The sequence below is a fragment of the Rhinolophus sinicus genome, linkage group LG05 (assembly GCF_036562045.2).
Source record: "Rhinolophus sinicus isolate RSC01 linkage group LG05, ASM3656204v1, whole genome shotgun sequence".
Lineage (NCBI taxonomy): Eukaryota > Metazoa > Chordata > Mammalia > Chiroptera > Rhinolophidae > Rhinolophus > Rhinolophus sinicus.
Genome location: NC_133755.1, coordinates 89567288 through 89587103, shown reverse-complemented (window position 1 = coordinate 89587103; position 19816 = coordinate 89567288). Strand labels below are relative to the sequence as shown.

General features: G+C 45.4%; 1 protein-coding gene across 25 annotated transcripts in view; it reads left to right on the top strand.

Moving 5' to 3' along the window:
• TRERF1 (transcriptional regulating factor 1) overlaps nucleotides 1-19816 on the top strand; it is a 196012-nt gene that overhangs the window by 122473 nt on the left and 53723 nt on the right. For all 25 annotated transcript variants that reach the window (XM_074332935.1, XM_074332927.1, XM_074332933.1 and 22 more), the window contains one exon: nucleotides 10482-10596. The gene's annotated coding sequence lies outside the window, so the exon portion shown is untranslated. The remainder of the gene's footprint in view (nucleotides 1-10481; nucleotides 10597-19816) is intronic.

The window sequence follows — 19816 nt, the reverse complement described above, 5'->3', positions numbered from 1 at the left end:
GTGGATGCTGCAGGCTACCAGTCGTCAAGGGGATTTGTGGGCCCCAGAAGGCTGGTGGCACTAGTCTAAAGGCATGAAATCTATCTGCGCAGTGGGCACTGTGCACCGAGAGAAAAGGAGGAGCAGAGGGACCTATTTTCATGTCTCCTGCCACCCCTCATGCCCGTTTGTTCTTTGAGAGTAGGGGCTGCATCTTACTCACTGTTTCTTCCAAACGCCATGCCTGGCACGAAGCCCCAGTGAAGGTGTGTTGAATGGGCGAATTAATGAAAGAAATCCCCCTTCCATGGGTAAAGCTGAACTGCCAGGATATGAGGATAGCAGGAACCCACGTGCCTGTGGGGGGTGGTCCGTTCGGCATCTGCTCCAGAGGTGCGTGCCCAGACTTTGGCCCTTGGACCGGAAGTTCTCATCACTCTCCGCGTAGTCATTCTGTCATTTGCCCCTTCATAAGCACTCTGAGAGACAGGGGTCTTGTTTCCACTTTCCAGGGGATCAGGGAGATTGGGTGGCACACCCATTGCTGTGCAGTTAGGAACAGGCACTGCTGGATTATTCTGCCCTACATCCCCCGGCTCCATGTCTGTTTCCCTGACGTGGCTGCGTTGCCCTGAAAACTCAAGAGACTCCGGAAGTAGAGCCTTTCCTGCTTTTGGAAAAGACTCCACGCCCTCCTCCATTCACAGCTGTAGTGCCGTCCTTCTGGGAACACCAGTCCTTTCCCTTCTGCTCTGCCTGTAGCAGAAGAGCTGGGTCTTACCCATCCGCTGCCCAACAGCCCTTGGAGGAGTTACGGTGGCCAGGCCCCTCTCAGACTCCTCTCCTCTGATGGCTTTGGAGAAAGGGGGACTATTGGTGACTATCCCTTTTTCCTCCTGCAAATCTGCCCTAGTCCCCACCTCCCTTTCCTGCTGTCTTCTCCCAGATCACACAGCTCTCAACTTAAAACCCAAGTCAATCATTTGGAACCCAGAATGCATTTTCCCGTAGAAGTCGCTTGAACTTCATGCTTGGTCTACCTGTAATATATCTGAGATAGAATATTAATAGCACTGGCCAAGTAGAGAGCTAATGTTAACAGTAATGATTCCGTTCATTCATTCATTCAGAATAAGCCATCCCCATCGGTTGCCTAGAAGACTGCAGCCACCTTGTAACTGGTCTGGCCTTTCCTGCTCCTGTCCTCACATAGTTTGTTCTCCGTGTAAAAAGTTTAATCAAACCCATCTCTCCTCTGCTCAGAGCTGTCCAGTGTTTCCTATCCCTGCTTCCTGGCCCCTGCCTGCTTCGCTGACCTCACTGCCAGCCCTCTCCCCCTCCGCCAATCTCGTTTCACCAAAGACTCCCAACACCTGCTGTTCCCTCTGCTTGGAACTCTCATGCCTCCTTGAATTACCTGGTTCAATCTCAGTTCATTCAGGTCTCTGCCCAGATGTTACCTCTTCAGGGGTCCTTTTCTGGTCACTCTTCAGATAAGTGACGTCAGATGACTGTTCCCCCATCGCTCCTCTGTGCCCTTACCCTGGCTTATTTTTCTTCATACACCGTTACGCTACTTGTGTATTTGTTTACTTGTGTACTGTTGGTCTCCTCCACCAGAATGTCAGCTCCACATGGGCAGGGACCTGGTTTCTTTACTGCTCTATTTCCAACATGAGAAGACTACCTGACATGTAGTACATGCTCAATAAATGCTTTTAAATAAATAGATGCATGAACAAATGAACGAATGCTGTCTGCACTTGACCAACAGGCAGACTTTGGTTCCCCTTGGAATTTATCACCCATTCCAAACAACAGTGCTAAAAATGAATGTGTGCCTTTCTTGGCCCATGGGATTCGAAGTGTAGGGACTTTATTTTAGTAATGAGTTCATAGATTATGAACCGGGACTTCTTATTCTGCATTCTTGTCAAAAATAGATCCCTGTTTGCTTAGGGGTTCTGAATTGAGCAAAGGAGGGGGCGGGGCACTTGGGTCTCATGAGTCTCCTACCTCCAGTTTTACTGAGAATGACGTTTTTCTTGACTCCTTTAGAGCAGGGTGTCTCACGTTGGCACTCCTGACATTTTGAACCAGATGTGTTGTTGTGGGGCTCTCCTATGCATGACTGGATGTTTAGATGCCAGTAGAACCCCCGCCAGCTCTGACAACCAGAACATGTCTCCAGACATTGTCGGGTGCCCCTGGAGGGGCAGCATCACCCCAGATTGAGAACTCCTGCACTACCTACCATATGCTGGAAGCCCCTCACAACAAAGAATTATGCCACCCCCAAATGTCAGTAGTGCCAAGCTCTAGAATACTGCTATCCAGTTAAATTCTCTGCAATGACAGAAATGTTCTATTCTACACTGTCCAACATGACAGCCGCTAGCCACACGTAGCTAGTGCAACTGAGGAACTGAGTTTTTATGTGTATTTCATTTTAATTTAAATAGTCCCTATGACTCGTGGCTACCATGTTGGGGAGCAGAGCTATGGAGAGACAGTGCTACTCAGAGCAGTGTACACATGAAGATCTGGTAATAGCAGAGTCAGATTCAGCACACCTTGGATTTGGACCAAGAGTTTACATTTCTAGTAAATTCCTAGGGGATATTGAGGACCATGCTTTCAGTAAGATGACCTAAGTCTCTAACCAAGAGTATTTTGTACATGTAAACACAAAAAGGACATTTCTGCCACCTGGAAGAGATTGTAAAGGACACCGTGGCATAGTATAGGGTGATGGGGAAAATAAGGTCTGTGGAATCAGACAGTATCCACTGTTAATCAGCTGTGTGCCCTGAGCAACTTACTTAACCTCTCTGAGCCTCAGTCTCCTCATCTCTGAAACAAAGCAGTGATCATTCCTTCCTTGCAGTGCGATTCTGAGATACTGTATTTGAAAGCACCAAGCTCAGTACCTGGCACACAGGGAATACATGGCACAGGGCGTACTTGGCACTCAGGGAATAGCTGCAAGTGTTATTGATTCATCTAAAGTAAAGGCATCATTTACACCATTCAGCCCTGGCATTGAGGCCATGCCGGCGACCCCCATGTCAGAATAATCGCAGAAGTTCTTTTACAAAGCAGGTCCCTGAACCCAGCAGAGGCCTGCTGAGTCAGACTGTGTCATGGGAGGGGCTCAGGAAGCTTTTTATTTTTTCAATTGAGGTAAAGTTCACATAACATAAAATAACGGTTGACCATTTCAAAATATATAAATGTGTGGCATTTAGTGCACATACAGTGTTGTGGGACCATTGCCTTTGCCTAGTTCCAAGGCGTTTCATCACCCCAAAAGGAAACCCCGGACCCACTAAGCAGTCACATCCCACTCTCCCCTCTCCACAGCCCACAGCCACCGCTGGTCTGCTTTCTGCCTCTGTGGACGTACCTATCCTGGGTGTCTCATATATAAACAGCCATACCATACGGGACCGCTTGTGTCTGGCTTTTTTCACTTAAAATGTTTTCGAGGGTCACCCATGTTATAGTATGTATCAGTACTTCATTCCTTTTTATGGCTGAATAATATGCCATTGTACGGATAGACCAGATTTGTTTATTAGTCAGTTGATGGACATTTGGGTCATTTCCACTTTTGTGGCTATTGTGAATAGAGCTGCTTTGAACATTCATGAACAGTTTTGGGGGTGGGGGGGTGGGTACCTTTCCCCCCCCCATTTCTTTTGGCTATGTACTTAAGAGTAGAATTATGGGTTCATATGGTGATTCCATATTTAAGGTTTTGTGGAACCGCCACACTGCTTTCCAAATTGGCCACACTAGTTGCCCATTCCTACCAGCAAGGGGAGGTTCAGTATCTTCTTCTTCTTTTTTTTTTTTTTTAATACATTTTATTGGGAGATATTGGGGAACAGTGTGTTTCTCCAGGCCTGCCTATCAGCTCCAAGTTGTTGTACTTCAATCTAGTTGTGGAGGGTGCAGTTCAGCTCCAAGTCCAGTCGCCGTTTTCCATCTTAGTTGCGAGGGGTGTAACCCACCATCCCATGCGGGAATTGAACCAGCAACCTTGTTGTTGAGAGCTCGCGCTCTAACCAACTGAGCCATCTGGTCTCTCTGGGAAGGTTCATTCTTAAGTTCTCCAGGTGGTCCCTATGGACACGAAAGTCAGAGAAGCGCTGCTTGAAGGAGAGCTCACCCTTACAGCTGGTTAAATGACAGTCTGCTTTGCACAGCATTATGGGACTCGGGTGAGCAGTGCTTTGGTTGGGCTGATGAAACCATCAGGTAATTGGAGTTGTTGCTTCGCGTGCTGTTTGAGAGGTTGGATTTTTTTTCCCCCCGTACATCTTACTGTCTTAGTCCATTTGGGCTGCTGTAATGAAATACCGCAGGCTGGGTGGCTTATAAGCAACAGAAATTTATTTCTCACAGTTCTTGAGGCTGGAAAGTCCAAGATCAAGGTTGTGTCCCGGTGAGGGCACTGTTCCTGGTTTGTAGCTGTTGCCTCTACTCTTTGTGTCCTCACATGGGGTAAAGGGCTCTGGGGTCTCTTTTATACAGGCATTAATCCCATTGAGGAGGGTTCCCCCCTCATGACCCAAGTACCTCCCAAAGGGTCTATCTCCTAACAGCATCACTTTGGGGGTTTAGGTTTCAACATATGAATGGGGGGCGGGGCACAGACATCGAGACCATAGCACTTATTCCCTCCCCTTTACTAAGGATTAACTGAGTGAGTAGTGACAGCTTGCTCTTGGCTCGCCCTGGAAAGGCCAGATCAGCGTGGATGGCTTGCCTCCCGTGAATGACTTCTCCCACCCCAGCGCCCCATGGGTGAGTTTTTGCAAAGCATCTATACTTATGGCCTGGTGCTGGCCTGGAGGGCCTGTCCCAGCACTAACTGGTTTTGAATTCTTCCTGTTTTAATGCAAGTTAATGTAAAGTTTTGCATTCTACTGCATAGTATAGCTGGGCCTGTTTTATTTTTTTAATTAGGGGATTTCACCCCAAATATTTCAGTGTATTTTGGGAACACATCAGGTTAATTTGTGGCTCTGAGGATAAAGGTGATAAACCAGGGTTAGTGGACGAGGTGTGTCAGGGGAGGGACTGTAGGAGAAGCACTTACTGAAAGGAACAGCATTTCTCTCTAACAATGAGGAGTTTGTTTCCCTCTTCAGAATTTCTTCACATTTAATCTCTGGGGTGGAAAACAACATTGAAGTTATACATTGTATCCCCACGAGCAAAGGGAGCAAGGTCCTACTGTATCTCCCTGGGCCAGTAGGAGGTACCGAGCAGCACCTGCGGCCTCCTTGAGTCAGCAGTTCTCTCCCCTGGCCACATATTACAACCAGCTGGCAAGCTTTAAACACTCATGTAATAAATAGGTTTGTGGTAGAGCCCAGGCATCTATGTTTTGTTTTAAGCTCCCTGAGTGGTTTTGATGTGCAGTCAGGATTGAGAACTGCTCTCCTAGCCCGTGGGACACAATGGTGAAAAATTCAGTGCCCGCGCCCTAGTAGGGCTCACAGTCTGGAGGGCTCACCAACTTGTTTGTCACATAATTAATTCATTGCAACAGTAATAAGTGCTGCTGCACATTTAAATTCCTGGAAGGTCGGAGAAGTCTCACTGATGCTATCACTTGAAAGCTAACTAGACATGAAGGAGAGGGGAGCTAGAAGAGTATTCTAGTTAGAGGGAGCAGCGTGTGCAAAGGCCCTGGGGTAGGAAAGAGCTTGGAGTGTGTAAAGACCTGAAAGACAAACTGGTTGGAGCTGTGAGTGGAGGTGAGAGGGCTGAGGAGGGTAGAGAGTGGATGGTGGCCTGCCATCCATTGTCGGCCTACGATGAGTCCATCTGATGTGCTCGCAATGTTTGAGTGGCTCTGATATTGATGTGAATGGCCCGGCTTCTGTGTTCTGGAATAATCAAGTGCATAAAGGCCTGATTAAGGGATCTGCCTTTATCTCATAATGACCTGAGCAGGAACCACCTCCTCTAGTGCATGCAAGTTATTCTTTTCCCAACCTCCATGGGGGTGGGAATGGGACAGCAAAAGAAGAGGCGAGGTGGTTGGAGAAAGGATGGGAGTTTTCCCCACATCTGGAACGTTTTCAGGCTTCCCTGGCTTTTGGGGGTGTGGGGTGTCTCACTTGAAAATCAGGTCTTCTCCCATGTCACCATCATTTCTTCGTAGGAGAACTCACTTGACGGAATGGTAGGCCCCCAAGTGACTAGAGTCGTAAGGTTTCCCATTGCATTGATTACTCTCCATACTATTTCTTAGTGTTCTTAGAGTCAATCTACAAATTTAATTCTTCTTCCTCCTCCTTGTTTTCTTTTTCCTCCCCCTTCTCCTTTTCCTGCTTTTTAAAATCTGTGCCAACTTCTAATGTATTGTAGGTGGCATGGAAGGAATTCTTCACACTTCATTTGGCCCTGCTTTCCATTTCAGAAGCTCCATAGTTTCTATCCTGTGTCCCATCCCTCCCCCAGCTGAACCCTCTCCCTGGCCCAGTGGGATGTGAGCTGTTCTTTTCATTTCAACTGCCTTGTGGCTCAAGAGAACCCTTTCTCTTTGGTTTGGGCCCCTTATTAGCCATTTAAAGTGTTCCTTTCTATATATTATTTTTTTCTCTCCCCAGGACTCTTTAATCTTCAACCCCCCCAAACTTTAGCAACAGTGTGGTAAGATAAGATAGCATGAGTCACCGCCAGTGCAAAAGGGAAACTGAGGCCCAGACAGCAGTGAGGGGCAGTGGGAAGGCTGGCCTTGCCTGGTGACTTGCCAGCCCTGGGTCCTTGGAACGGCACACAACCTTCCCGGGCCGTGTCCTCACTGGGAAAGAGATAAGGAAGGTTTCCATCCCATAAGGTGGTGTCGTAATGAAGTAAAGGAAGACCTTCCGGGCTTCACATCTGGCTCCACCACTCAGGTTTGTGGTCTTGAACAAGTCAGTGAGCCTCAGTTTCCTCACTTGTAAAACGGTGATACCAGCTGTGACTCTGCAGTAGTTTTTGAGCTACGTGCAGTCAGGATTGAGAACTGCTCTGCTATCCCTTGGGACACAGTGGTGAAAAAAGCAGACATTGCCTGTGCCCTAGTAGGGCTTGGAACCGTCTGGGAAATCCCAGCACCACGCCTGGCCTGTATGAGGCGTTCAGGATGGGGTAGCTTGCTCTTCCATCTCCTCTACCATCTGCGGCTCGGTTGTTTGTTCATGGGAATCCCAGTCATTCATTGTGGATCTAGAACTTCCTGCCCAGCTCCTGGGTGGAGCTATCTATAATTTCCCGGAGAGGACATTTGGATCCCTCCTAGGAGACTGAGTCTAGGGCCGATGAGTTGTGACTCAGTGATGGACAGCCCTGGTGTGGAGTGGAACTTCCAGCGAGGACCCCTCAGCACAGTGGCTGGGGATCCTTGCGGGCACACCAAGAAATGGTGAGTCATCAGGACCCTTGGTCCGTGATGGCTGGCCCCTCTGCCCTTGCAAAGCTGCTTTGCAGCCCCAGTACTGGCTGGGAAATTTGTTTTGTGGATTCCTGTTGATTTTTCTCATTGAGGGATGGGCATGGCTGTCCCCACTCACTGGTGTGCAGGGATAGGAATGCTGCCACTTACTCAGGGCCTGCTGGGAGCCAGGCAGTGTGCTCAGTGTGGGGCTTATATGCTTGCTGACCACGTCCCTGGGACCACTGCAGGGAAGGCAGTGCTAACCCCAATTTACACAAGATCAAGGCCAAAGGGCCAGTGAGGGATGGGGCCAGATGTGAACCCAGGTCTCCTTGGCTTCAAAGCCCATGTTCTGTACGTGAACTTGTATGATCTTTCGTAAAGTAACATCCACCATGAGGCCTCTCCAACAATAATTAATCATAGAATGCTCGTGTACGTCCTCAAAGCCACGCTCTGGGTCAGTGAGCATTGACTAATTTTCACCACTGGCCAGACTGGATTTAGCCAAGGTACCGCTGTTGAAGAGAAAATACATGCGTCCTAAACTTGTTATAAAATAGGACAAGGTGACCCCTGTTTTGGTTGCCTTGTGCCAGCCTGGAATGAGGAGAATTTAGCAGATATGCACCTTATTATCCTGGTAACTTCTTGGGCACTTTTTGGAAAACCTACACATCTTTAATGCTTTCCCTGAATATGACAGGGATGGAAGCATGGTGTAAGGTCAAGACCCTATTTGATCCTCATTAGAGCCTCCTTTTATAACTAAAATGGGCCATGTTTCTTCTCGTCCCAGGACCTTTGCACAGGGTATTTATTGTGCTGGCAACACTATCTGCCCTCCCTATTTTGCTTCACTAATTTATTCTTAGGGCTCAGATTAAAGACGAATTCCTTAGGAAAGACCACTGACCCTTTTCCGTGCTCGGTCTACCCCGTCATGTCCTATTCTAGCAGTAGCCGTACTTCTTTAGAGCATATCACTATTATAGCTAATTCTAATTACTAAAGTTGCTTTCTCCCGCTATCCTGTAAGCTCCGTGAAGGCAGGGACCATGTTGGCCTCAACTGCTGTATGCCTGCTGCGTTGCACTTGTGTGGTACATATGAGGTGCTCAGTCAGCATTGGATAGATGAATGGATTGCGCTAGTTAACTTCATTTACTTTCCCTTAACTCCAGCCAATAGACTTCTTAGCAGGGAAAGGGAATTGTAATTACCTGCTTACATGTCTCGCTTGGGCCTCTTTGAGGAAGAACCCATCTTGAGAACACCAAGGTCTAGCACAGCACTGGACATACAGTAAGTGGCCAATAAAAGGTGACCACGTGGTGTGGTTGTCTACACTTAATGCTTGCCCATGAGACAACTAGTTCTAAGGACTGACTCATGGGGAACCTTGGAGAGTTATTTTCCCGTGTTGAGAGTAAGGCCAGCACATTTATTCATGGAAGCTGAGGGACGTACATTCCTGCTTCCCACCCCGTGCTATGGTCTGCTATTCAGGTTGCCAGTTACTGTATTGACTTATTTGTATATAAATAGTTATTTCCATAACCTTCTCTTCGCCAACATTCAGAGATAATGATATACAATCTTTGTAACATCACAGACATGGCTTCAAAAGCATTCTATTGCTATAGGAATGTTTATAATGTGCTTATCGCTAGTATTTCATGAGCAACAAACTCCCAAATTGCAGATGATTTAGCATTTGAAGCAGGGAGGAAGAGTGTATGTGTGTTTGCATTTTTAAAAAAAGACTTTGAAAAGAAATTTTTTTCTGCAGCGTTATCTTCTTGTAAAGTTTAAAATAAGAACTACTTAAAAGCGGAGAGTTTAGAGGAATGAGCACTTTCTCTTAAACATTCAAATGGGTGAAAATGACTTGTAATCTCTCCCTCAAGTATTAAGGCAATAGGCACTTAGAGGCTTTTTTTTTTTTTTTTTTTAGCTGGCTGTCACAGACAAAGGATTTCTCAATTTTTTTAAAAAAATTATTTTTATAGCATTAAATAGTAGGAATGAACACCGGCAGCCCTCTTGACATTTTGGAAATGATTTATTTTCTGAAATGTCCCGTTACATGTTAATAGATGACACTTTGTTCTTCCCATTCAGAGTGGTTGCTTCATCTGGGGTTGCCACAGTTAGGGTTGGAAGTTCAAGGTGAAGTCACAACTTTTGACCAGGTTCCATGAGCCTCCTGTTACCTGAACCCACTGCCTCTGTCCGAACACCACAAAGCCAGACTTTCCCGAAGTCCCTGCCATGGTTCTCCTTCCTGGAGAGAGACTCACTGAACTCTGAACCAAGAGATTAGCGAGACATCTTAGGAAAGTTGCCCTCTGTGAACTTCTACTGTAGCAGTGCTTCTCGACTGTGGTTCGTGGGATGGTCTGGTCTGCAAACGGTTTACTGGTCCATGAGATAAGTACAGATTTTAAGAGTAAGCCCTTAGAAACTCTCATACCGATTTGACAGAGTAATTGGATGCATTGAATAATTAAAAAGTAGGCTTGTACTTTGTGTGAACATTTTTTCATTTCACTTCTTTAGCAGTGCATTTTTATTATATTTTATAAAAGTATTCATTTGTGATGGATTAGAAATTAAAGACAACTGGTCCTTCATCACGAGTACAGTCGTTTGAGAAGCCCTGTGCTGTAGCACTTGTAAGCTGCCTCTGCTCCCCCGTGGGACAGGTAGGCTGTTGAATGAATTTGGGGAAATTGCAGCACTTACCACATTATATTGTAATGAAACACGTGTCTGTCTGTGCGTGTCTCTCCCTCTCCCTCTCTCTCCTGTTTCTTGAGAGCAGGGACTGCATCTAGTACATCTTCATAGCCTCATTCCTTACAGCCCTGCCTGGCACGTTGCAGGGCGTGGGAAACATTTGTCTAATGCCTGCCTGCCTTCTCCCCAATGACAGGAGAGTGGGTGAGGCCAGCCTCGGAAACGCCCAGGGCTTCTGGGTAGTGTCTTCTACAGGCCGGTGATGGAGAGCTGGGAGCAAGGGATGAACAAGTGACCTACCCTTCTCTCTTTCCCACAGAACCAGGTCTCCTTTTCCCACCTGCCCAGCAGCATGAGAGCAGCATGACCGGCCGGCCGCAGGAAAAGCCCCCAGAGCCAGACCCCCAACTCAACCATCTGCTGCGGAGGTCAAGGTGAGCTTACTTTTTTTCTCTTGGAAAGTTTAGGAATTCTCATTTTAAAACTCCGGTTGCTTTTGTAATCCCTCACCATGTGCTGGAAAAATGGGCTTTCCTGGGACATGAATAAACTTTGTGTGTGTCAGCCTAATGGGGAAAAACGTGCTCGTTTGGGCTCATGGAGAGGCCAGTGGTGGAGGAGATAGGACACTGAATTGAGTTTCTGGGGACTGAAGCTCTCATTATTCCTTCCCCACCTCCTGAATCTGGGACCTTGGACAGATCTTTTAGGGACTGGGGATCCAGGGAATTTGGGATGAAGGAATCTCTGGAACAGGATGGAATCAAAAGGACGGTCAGACTGGACCATTCAGCTTCATAAGGGGCCTTAGAGGTTCAGCCAGGCCAATTTCCAGCCAATACTGAACAGTGCATTGTGAGAAAATTCTTCTTACTGTTGGGACAAATTCTTCCTCTCTGGGATTTCTGCCTGCTCATCTCTGCTCTGCCATGGGGAGCCACAAAGACTGTGTTTTCACAGATTCCTTCACATGACCCTCTCTTCAAATTTGAAGATGGCTGTCATGACTCTGCTTCCTTTTTTGTGTGAATTCTGCCTAGAGACTGGCGCCACTCACCTTGTCCTCTAGTTCCGCTCTGTGTAGGAAAGGATTTCATCACCTCCGGTTACTCACTCAACCTGTGCCGTCCTCAACAGAGAATCCTTCATTCACCATTGATTAGGGCAGTTGGTCCTGGAATGATGTCATTTTGTCCAACATCGTTTCAATATAATGTTGATGAGATGCTGTGGGAACTTAACTCTTGTTTATATCTATTAGCCTGTGGTAAAATTGGCTTCGTTATATGTCGTTATGCTTAGAGTCACAGAACCCATTGGTGACATTAAGTGAGGACATACTGTACCTTTCTATACCTATTAAGAGCCTCCTTTGTGACCGTCACTATGCTAGACTCTAGAGATACATGAGTGAACAAGAAAGACAGGGTCTCTGTCTTTTTTAAGACAAAATAGGTTTGGATCCTTAGAGGGAATTGGAAATAAGCATTGAACCATTTCTTTGTGTTCCTTTTCTATATTTTATCTCTTTCCAATTTTTTTCTTAAATGTTCCATGAGTGAAAAGAATGTGTGTTCTCTAATTATTAGATATGGTTTTCCATGTACTCATGTGAGCATCAAGATAAGTTAGTTCATTATGCTGTTCAAATCACCTACCATGTGTCCTTTTCTGTTTTTGTCTGATTAATCTATCAGTCAGTTACTGAGAGAAGTGTGTTAAAAATGTCCCACTGGATTTGTCCATTTCTCCTCGCAGTGCTGGAATTTTTGCTTTATGTATTTTAAGGCAAAGCTATTTGGTGCATAGATGTTTACAGTAGGTATACCTAATTGATGAGTTGGGACCATCTTTATATTATATGTTTTCCATTTTTTCTTCCTTTTTTTTTTTTTTTTGGTTGAGGTGTTTTTCCCCCTCATTCCATTTTCCATCTTCTTATTTGGAAATTATATGCTCTGTATCTGTTCTTTCAGTGGTTACCCCAACTATTCTAACAGGCATGCTTAATGAAGTATAAAATTAATCAGTGTCTTTGCCTTCCTCCCAACCAATACAAGCCCCATAAACTATAATTCTAAAAAAAAGACTATAATTCAAAATAAAACCATCATTCTAACCACTGCTTCTCCCAATTTATATACAGTTGTTATTTCGTGTTTTCATTCTGTCCTGTTTTGGTGTGTTTTTTTTCCTTAGTGGTTAGATGTTATTCTATACAGTGTATAGATTTACCCACATACTTATCAGTATCTTTTCTCACCATTCTTCCATGAGTCTGAGATCATTTTCCTTCTGCCTAAAATAAATCCTTTAGCATTTTCCTTTAGGGAGAGTCTGTTGGTGGTGAACTCTCAAGTTTTTTCTCTTGGTTTGGTTTGGTTTTTGTTGGCTTGAAAATATCTTATTGTGCTCTCAGTTTTGAAAGGTAGCTTTACTGTCAGGTGGGTACTAAATTTGTTGGGGTGATAGGAGGGAGGGGGTTGGGGGCCAGGCTGAAGAAGGTGAAGGCATTAAGAAGTACAAATTGGTAGTTAAAAATAGTCATGGGGATGTAAAGTAAAGCATAGGGAATATAGTCAATAATATGGTAATAACTAAGTATAGTGCCAGGTGGGTACTACATTAGTCAGGGGGATCACTTCTTAAATTATACAAATGTCTAACCACTATGCTGTGGTTAATATAAAATAATATTGAATGTCAACTGTAGTTGAAAAATTAGAAAGGTGGGGGAAGGTGAAGGGGAATAAGTGGTCCAGATCTCCAGGTATAAAACAAATAAGTCATGGGGATGTAATGTACAGCATGGGGAATATAGTCAATAATATTGTGATAGTGTGGTACAGTGTCAGATGGTTGCTGGACTTATCATGGTGATCACTTCTTTAAGTATATAAATGTCAAATAACTATGGTGTACCCCTGAAACTAATATAATACTGTATGTTACCTACATTTTTAATAAAACTATATATTTTTTTCAAAGTGGCTTTACTGGATATATTCTCATAGGTCATTGAAGCCATTAATCCACTGATTCTGGCTGTGAATGTAGCTGTTGAGAAGTTGGCTGTTAGTCTAATTCATTTATAAGTCACCAGGCATTTCTCTCTCTTTATGTTAAAGATACTGTTTTCTTTGGTGTTCTGCAGCTTCATTGTCATGTAATTAGGTGTAAATTTCTCTGTCTTTATTCTGCTTGGGTTTTATTAGGATTCCTAGAGCTAAAGATGGGTGTCTTTCAACAATTTTGGAAAATTCTCACTCTTTATTTCTTTGAATATCACCTCCTTTCCATTCTAATGTCTCCTTCTGGAACTACAGTTAGACTTAGGGTCGACCTTCTCGTTCTATTCTTTGTATCTCTTAACTTCTATTCATATTTTTAATCTGTGTCTCTGTGATCTCTGAACAATTTCTTCAAATATGTCTTCCATTTAACTAATTTACTCTGTGTCTCAAATGCTGTCTAATCCATCCGTTGAATTTTTTTCTTTTCACTTCCTTTATTTATCGTTTCTAGTTCTGGTCCATTATTTTTCTTGGTGGTTCTCTGGTCTCTTATTTCTTGCTCATATTTGCAAATTTGTTTTTGTTTCTTTAATATATTGAAGTAGCTATTTAAAATTATAGAATTTCATGTCTAGTAATTCCAGAATCTGAAATCTTTGCAGGTCTGATTCTGCCGTCTGTTGGTTCTACTGGCTACAACTCACTGGGCTTTGTTTCCTGTTTTTGTTGTCTTCGTTGAGCTGCTTGTTTCTGTTGCAACTTTATCTTTGAGAATTATTTGAGTTATGGGTTGATGTTGATTTTTCCAGAGAGGATTTGCATTAACTTCTGGTGTCTGGAGGCACCACCAACCAAAAATCACTTTCATTTTCTACCTAAGGTTTTTCTGGTTTCATAAGTAGCCTGAATTCAAACTGCAAGCCTGTGTGAGATCCAGCTTTTGGTTACAGATTTTCAGGAGAGATTTCCCCTCACCAGCTTTCCTTCTGTGTTGTGCTTTTATTTCTCATTCACTGAGGGTGGAGCCTTTTGGAGTCCCAACTTGAGGAGGGACCAGGCTTTTTCTCCTGTTTCCTGAGTCCTGTGCATTTTCCGTGGGGAATCTCAAATCTCTAGGGTTCAGCAGGAATCCTCCGGGCAAAAGCCAACTTTGCTGCTAGATAACCTCCCAAGGTTCCTGCTTTTGGTTTGCTTTTGGTCTTTGAAGAATCCTTTCATTTGTACCAGCCCAGCAATGTGTATACAATTTTTGTATTTTAAATTTTATCCAGCACGTTAGTTACTTCAGTTGAGAAGGTCAAGTAGGTATCTAGCTGAAAAGTACATTCTTCTCCACCATAGCCCTGTGGGGTAATGACTGTCCTTGTTCACAGAAAAGTGACTCAAGGCTCAGAGAGGACATGTAACTGGTTGTAGTCACAGGGCTAACAGGTGATGGGCCGGGAAGGAGTATGTTCCTCTCCTGTCTCCTTTCCCCACCTTTCCTCTCCCCAAAATAACCTTTACCGGGTTTTTGTTGTTGTTGTTTTTAGGAATTAGCTTTATGCTCACAAAGGATATGAGCTCTTACCAGAATACTTTAAATAGCTGGACAGCTTTGTAAAATTTGTTTATGAATCTATTGTTTATCTTCCTTGGGAGAGGAAATGGCTTCTGCATATTTTGTGGCTTGTTTCTCTGGCCGTCACCAGCAACTTTCCTGCTTCGTTCCCGTCCCGCAAAGGTCTCCTGGACCCACAGCCAGGTCGCAGGGCTCCCCTCCAGATGCCAACTTCCGCTTGTCCTCATGCTACTCTCTCCTTTTCTCTCTCTTCCCTTCCCTGTGCCCCTTCTTCCTCCCCACACCCTCATCCTTCCTGCTGTTGGTTTTTCTGTCTCCTGGTGGTACCCCTTTCTTCCAAGGGGAGGCCTCAGAGCACAGTGACATGAGACTATGGCTGGGGGGGTGGGGGGCAGGGAAGGAGCTCTGCCATTTACTGGCTTAGTCTCTCTGAGCTTCACTTTCTTTATCTGTAACATGGGACAACAGACGGAGCTATTCATAGAGCTCGTAACACAAATTTGGAGCATTATAAGCACTCAGTCCATGGTAGTTAATATTGTTATGACTGGGAACAGACCCCTTCAAGGCCCAGGCTCTTCGTTCAGTTATGCTTTTACGTTGACAGAGCTGGGTTAGGAAATGTGATGAAAATGGAGGCAGAAATCTAGGGTTAAAATGGGATTCCCAGCCTTACTATTATGTTGTCCCAACTGAGGTGTTTTTAAAGTTAATATGAGGGAAAACTACACTGCTCTGGCCAGTGTTTGCATGGGTTCTGGAAATGGGATACCCCAGCATCTCCATCCTCCCTCCAAGTGTGCCCTGTCATGGAGCCATGAGGGGCTGGCATCTCATGCCACCACTCACTGGGGAGTTGTCCCTTGTGGAGCCCCCAGGTCAAGGGATGGCGCAGCTGCTCTGCTGGACACATGTCTAACAGGCGTTGAGGGGTGGTCTTCACTGTCCATTTTACTTCCATTCTTATAGCTGTTGTGACACGTTTTATTTCAGACACTTCCTTCTAGTAAGTGGCTTTATATCACTCTCAAATTTGTATCACTTCCTGGTTTGATAGCTATCAGGCAACAACTTTTTACAGCACCTGCTTTTTGTAGTATTCTAATTTTGTACAGTGGGCAAGTAGTATTAAAAAAAACTGCGTAGTCGGTGTAACTCTAAAATTACTCTAAAAAGTAAAGTCTATTAATTTAAAAGACGTTGTGACCAAAAAATGCACAAAGGATAAACCATCTTCATAAGATTCAGTGTCAGGTATCCTGAGTGTTTCCCACGGGGACAGCACTGTGCCCTTGAACCATCAGGGAAGGCTGGAGGAGGTAGATTGGAGCTGGCCCTGTGGGGGCGGGTAGGGTGAGGCACTGAAAAGGAGCCTGGTGCATTCTGAGTGTAGCAGTGCTGTAAACTGAGGTGGGCCTTCTCACTGAGACTGCCTTGTGGTGCTTCCAGCCCACAGATGGCCTCTGTGGCCCTTCTTGGAGAGCCATTGGCATATCAAAGGCCCTGAGAAGTCCTGCAATTAATGTGTGACTGCTTCAGCAGGTTTCCCAAAGTATGTTTGACCACTCATGGCCCATGAACATGGTAGTCTTCAGTAGATGTACATTTGGCTTCTGTCTAACGATGCTTCGGTTCACTCCAGGCCACCAACTCACTTTTGTACCACAGGGATTGGGGGAACTTTCTTTAAAAATGCAGTCTGTGAGGATGAAAAACATTCTTGGGATTAAACCACTTGTCTTCTTTTTCCAAGTGTTGCGCAAATATCTGGAAGGGTGAGGGTCTCTAGGAGCCTGAGCATAGATGTTGCTGGAATTAGGGAGGGGCTTCTTTCTTCTCCACACTCCCAAGATAATGTTCTGGGTACTTGACACCCAGCAGAGGTGCCCTGCACAACTCCACCCTATCCCCCATCCCGCCTGCAAACCTCAGTCTAACAGCCTCTGTCCCAATGATGATTAATGCTTCCTGTCCCTCCTCCGTTTTAGTTATTCAGAGCTGTGAGCCAAGATTGACTACTTATACCATCCAACTGGCCTTGCCCATGGGATGCTCAATGGTAGATGAAATGTTCTTCATTGGGTGACACCCCAGGTTGAGTTCCTGTTTGCCAAACCCTTCACAGTGAAATGAGGGGTTGTCCTAGATGCAGATGTGGAGACCGTTTCCAGAACCAGGAAGTCAGGACACATCATGTCTGGGGGCTATCTGAGGAGTTTGGGAGCTGGGGTTATTGTGGGTATAGAGATAAGAGGCACCCAGACAAAGGATTCGTATGCTTGCACGGCCATGTAAAAGCCAGTGGGAATATGTTATAAACGGAGTCGTTATGAGGCGCTTGGACATTGACCCCCATCTCTTTCTTACTGTTGGGTGATCTACCTTTGAAAAGAATTTTTTAAATATATTGTACTAGTTACAAACATTAGTCTTTTTTTTTTTTTTTAATTAAAACACTATAGCTGGAGCTTAAGCCTCCTCAGGTAAGTTCTTCTACTCACTCCCTTCTCTTTTTCAAAAGATGGCAGAACTGAGACTGAAATCGAGGTGTCCTGACTCCCGGCTCTTTCTTCCCCCCGCTAGGCTGGGATCCTTAGGGATCAGGTGTCAGTGGCGGAAAACCCTACTGCCTCAGTATCCTGGCTCGGAATTATTGAGTGTCCCTGAGACAGGCAGGGTCTAGGAAGGTTCATCCAGCTGAGCCCTTGTAGGTCAGAGCCAGAGGGACCTTCGTGCAGCCCACTGGTCCAAGCTCATTCTGTGGAAGCTAAGTCTGAGGTGTAGGGAGGGGAAGTCATTTGCCCAACAAGATCACAGGGCCAGTCTCCTTTTCTGTTTGGTCCGGGTTATCTCTATATTGGGTTTGCATTTCCTGAATACATAGCAACTAGGTGGGCGGTAGGGGTGGAGGGCAGGGGAAGTGGGCTTAAAAGAACACCGTCTGAGAATGTTTAAATTTCCTGTGAGTGTCCCATGAAGAAGGAGATAATCTGTGAGCACACAATCAAGAGGACAGAGGGAGACTTGGGTTAGGTCCATAAGACCAAGAGTGGAGGGAACAAGGAGAACAAAATGAGAGCTATTCGGAGAAGGCTATGACATTTTTATAGATGGAATAGAAATAAATAGGAGTTTGTTTCTTTGCACTTCCATGATGCCTGCTTGTTTGTATTTTTTTGGAGAACTCTCAAGTCACGTGGGGGCTCTGGTCTCATTGTAGTGGCAGTGGTTTTGTGGTTGCTGGGGGCTCTTTGGTCAGGGACCAGAGGTCTCCCCTTCTTACCTCCCTCAGGTTTGCTTCTCACCAGCACATGTGATCCTTTGGCAATCTCTTTCTCCCTCGGAGCTTCCACAACTTAGCTCAAAATTGGAATAAAACCTCCCGATGAGTCTGCCTCACAGAAAAACAATGGGTGTGAACGGTGCCCCGCAAATGCCTCCTCTTTTCTTCTCTAACATCTGACTGAGCTCTGAGAGAGTTAGGAGCTTCCACCGGGAAGGGTCTCATTTCCCCATCCAATCAGGTAGCAGATGTGGGCCACCAAGGCCACCCCAGGCCTGCTTCCCTGGAACAGCTCTGCCAGATAGTGTGTCCCAAGTTCATTAAAGGGGGCCATTGTTTAAGCAGGCCACGAGGCAGATATGGACAGAGTTACTGCCAATTTTCTAGAATCTGAGAGCCGGAGGGCCCCCTTGAAACAGGAAGGGAAGTAGACTGTCTCCTTATCTGGTGTCATGAGGGAATGAAATGACTCTTTCCGGGTAACTGGGGCACACCCACTTAAATTTTTTTCTTTAATGATAACCAAAGATATTCTTAAGCGTTAGATGGCCACTAAATAATGACTTATCTTCTCCTCTTTTGGGGTCTTGAACTGCTTGAGAGCTAGGCCCCAGACAGCAAAACCCTCCTTCATTACCAATAGCCACGTTGGACAAGTTGGCCTGACCCTGGGCCACACTCAGAGCCCCTCGTAGGTACCTCCTAAATTGCACTGAGCCCTGGAGAACTGTAAACTTCTCTTGCAGAGGCCATCCTGCCCCAGAAAGAAAGCTTCCTTCAACAGTGAGCAAGTCACGTGAGCATCTATCTACACTCTGTTTATTTCTCTGCCTGGGGAATAGTACACTAAATGCACTTGAGCCTTTCCAGTGTCTCTCGGGCTTCATTATAGATACAAGTGAACGTACCGTGATGTAGTGGTGCTTTTAGGGGGGTAGCAGGGCACGTGAGGTTGTTGGTCCCTATCCCAAAGGGCCCAGACCACTGAGGTTTTCCAGTAGATGGTTTTTCTCTCTTCCGTTCTGAATCCACTTCTGGCAGGTCCCGCCCCTAAACACCATTCTGCTAATTGAAACAAAGGGAGGACTTGAAGGTTGCCCAGGAAACAAATAACTAAACTGATTCAATCACGACTGAGTCATTGAGCTTGATCTGTACTGTACCCAAGTCAAAACAAAACAACAGAAAAGCCCCACCCCAGGTGGTGAGCCTCTATGAGACTTCACTGGGTACCACACACGTTCCGTGCGTTCTGTTTAATCTTCACAAAATCCCGGACGAGTAGGTATAGTTGTTCCGTTTTTACACATGTCAAAATTGAGGCCCAAATTTAAAAAAAAAAAAAAAAAAAAAAGAGGTTAGATCAGCCTGCCAGTGGAAGATCAGGATTTGAACTCCGGTCTTCTGACTCCAGAACTCATGGTCTTGGTACTTCTGTGAGGAAAATGCTTGTTACATAACCCCTTTGTTTACCTCCGTGAGAAGTGCCTGATGAGTAAAAGCATTTTCCAGGTAGCGGGAGCTTTGCCCTTAAAGCCTGGGAATAGAAAGGTTTTTGGTCTAAAGGGCATCCATTTCTTTTTCGTAATTCCGAGTTAGCTCTCTTCTACCCTTCAGAAGTCCAGGATAGAGCTGGAAGGATCCACAAGGGGGAAGTAGTAACATCATGCTAATCAGATCTTCAGTGGGTGAACCAGGGCTGCTGAGAAATAGCAGAGGAAACCTCCTCCTGGCGTCAGAGGTTTGGAGGCCTGGCCCTTTGTCACTAATTGTGTGGCTTTGGGCAGGTCATCCCC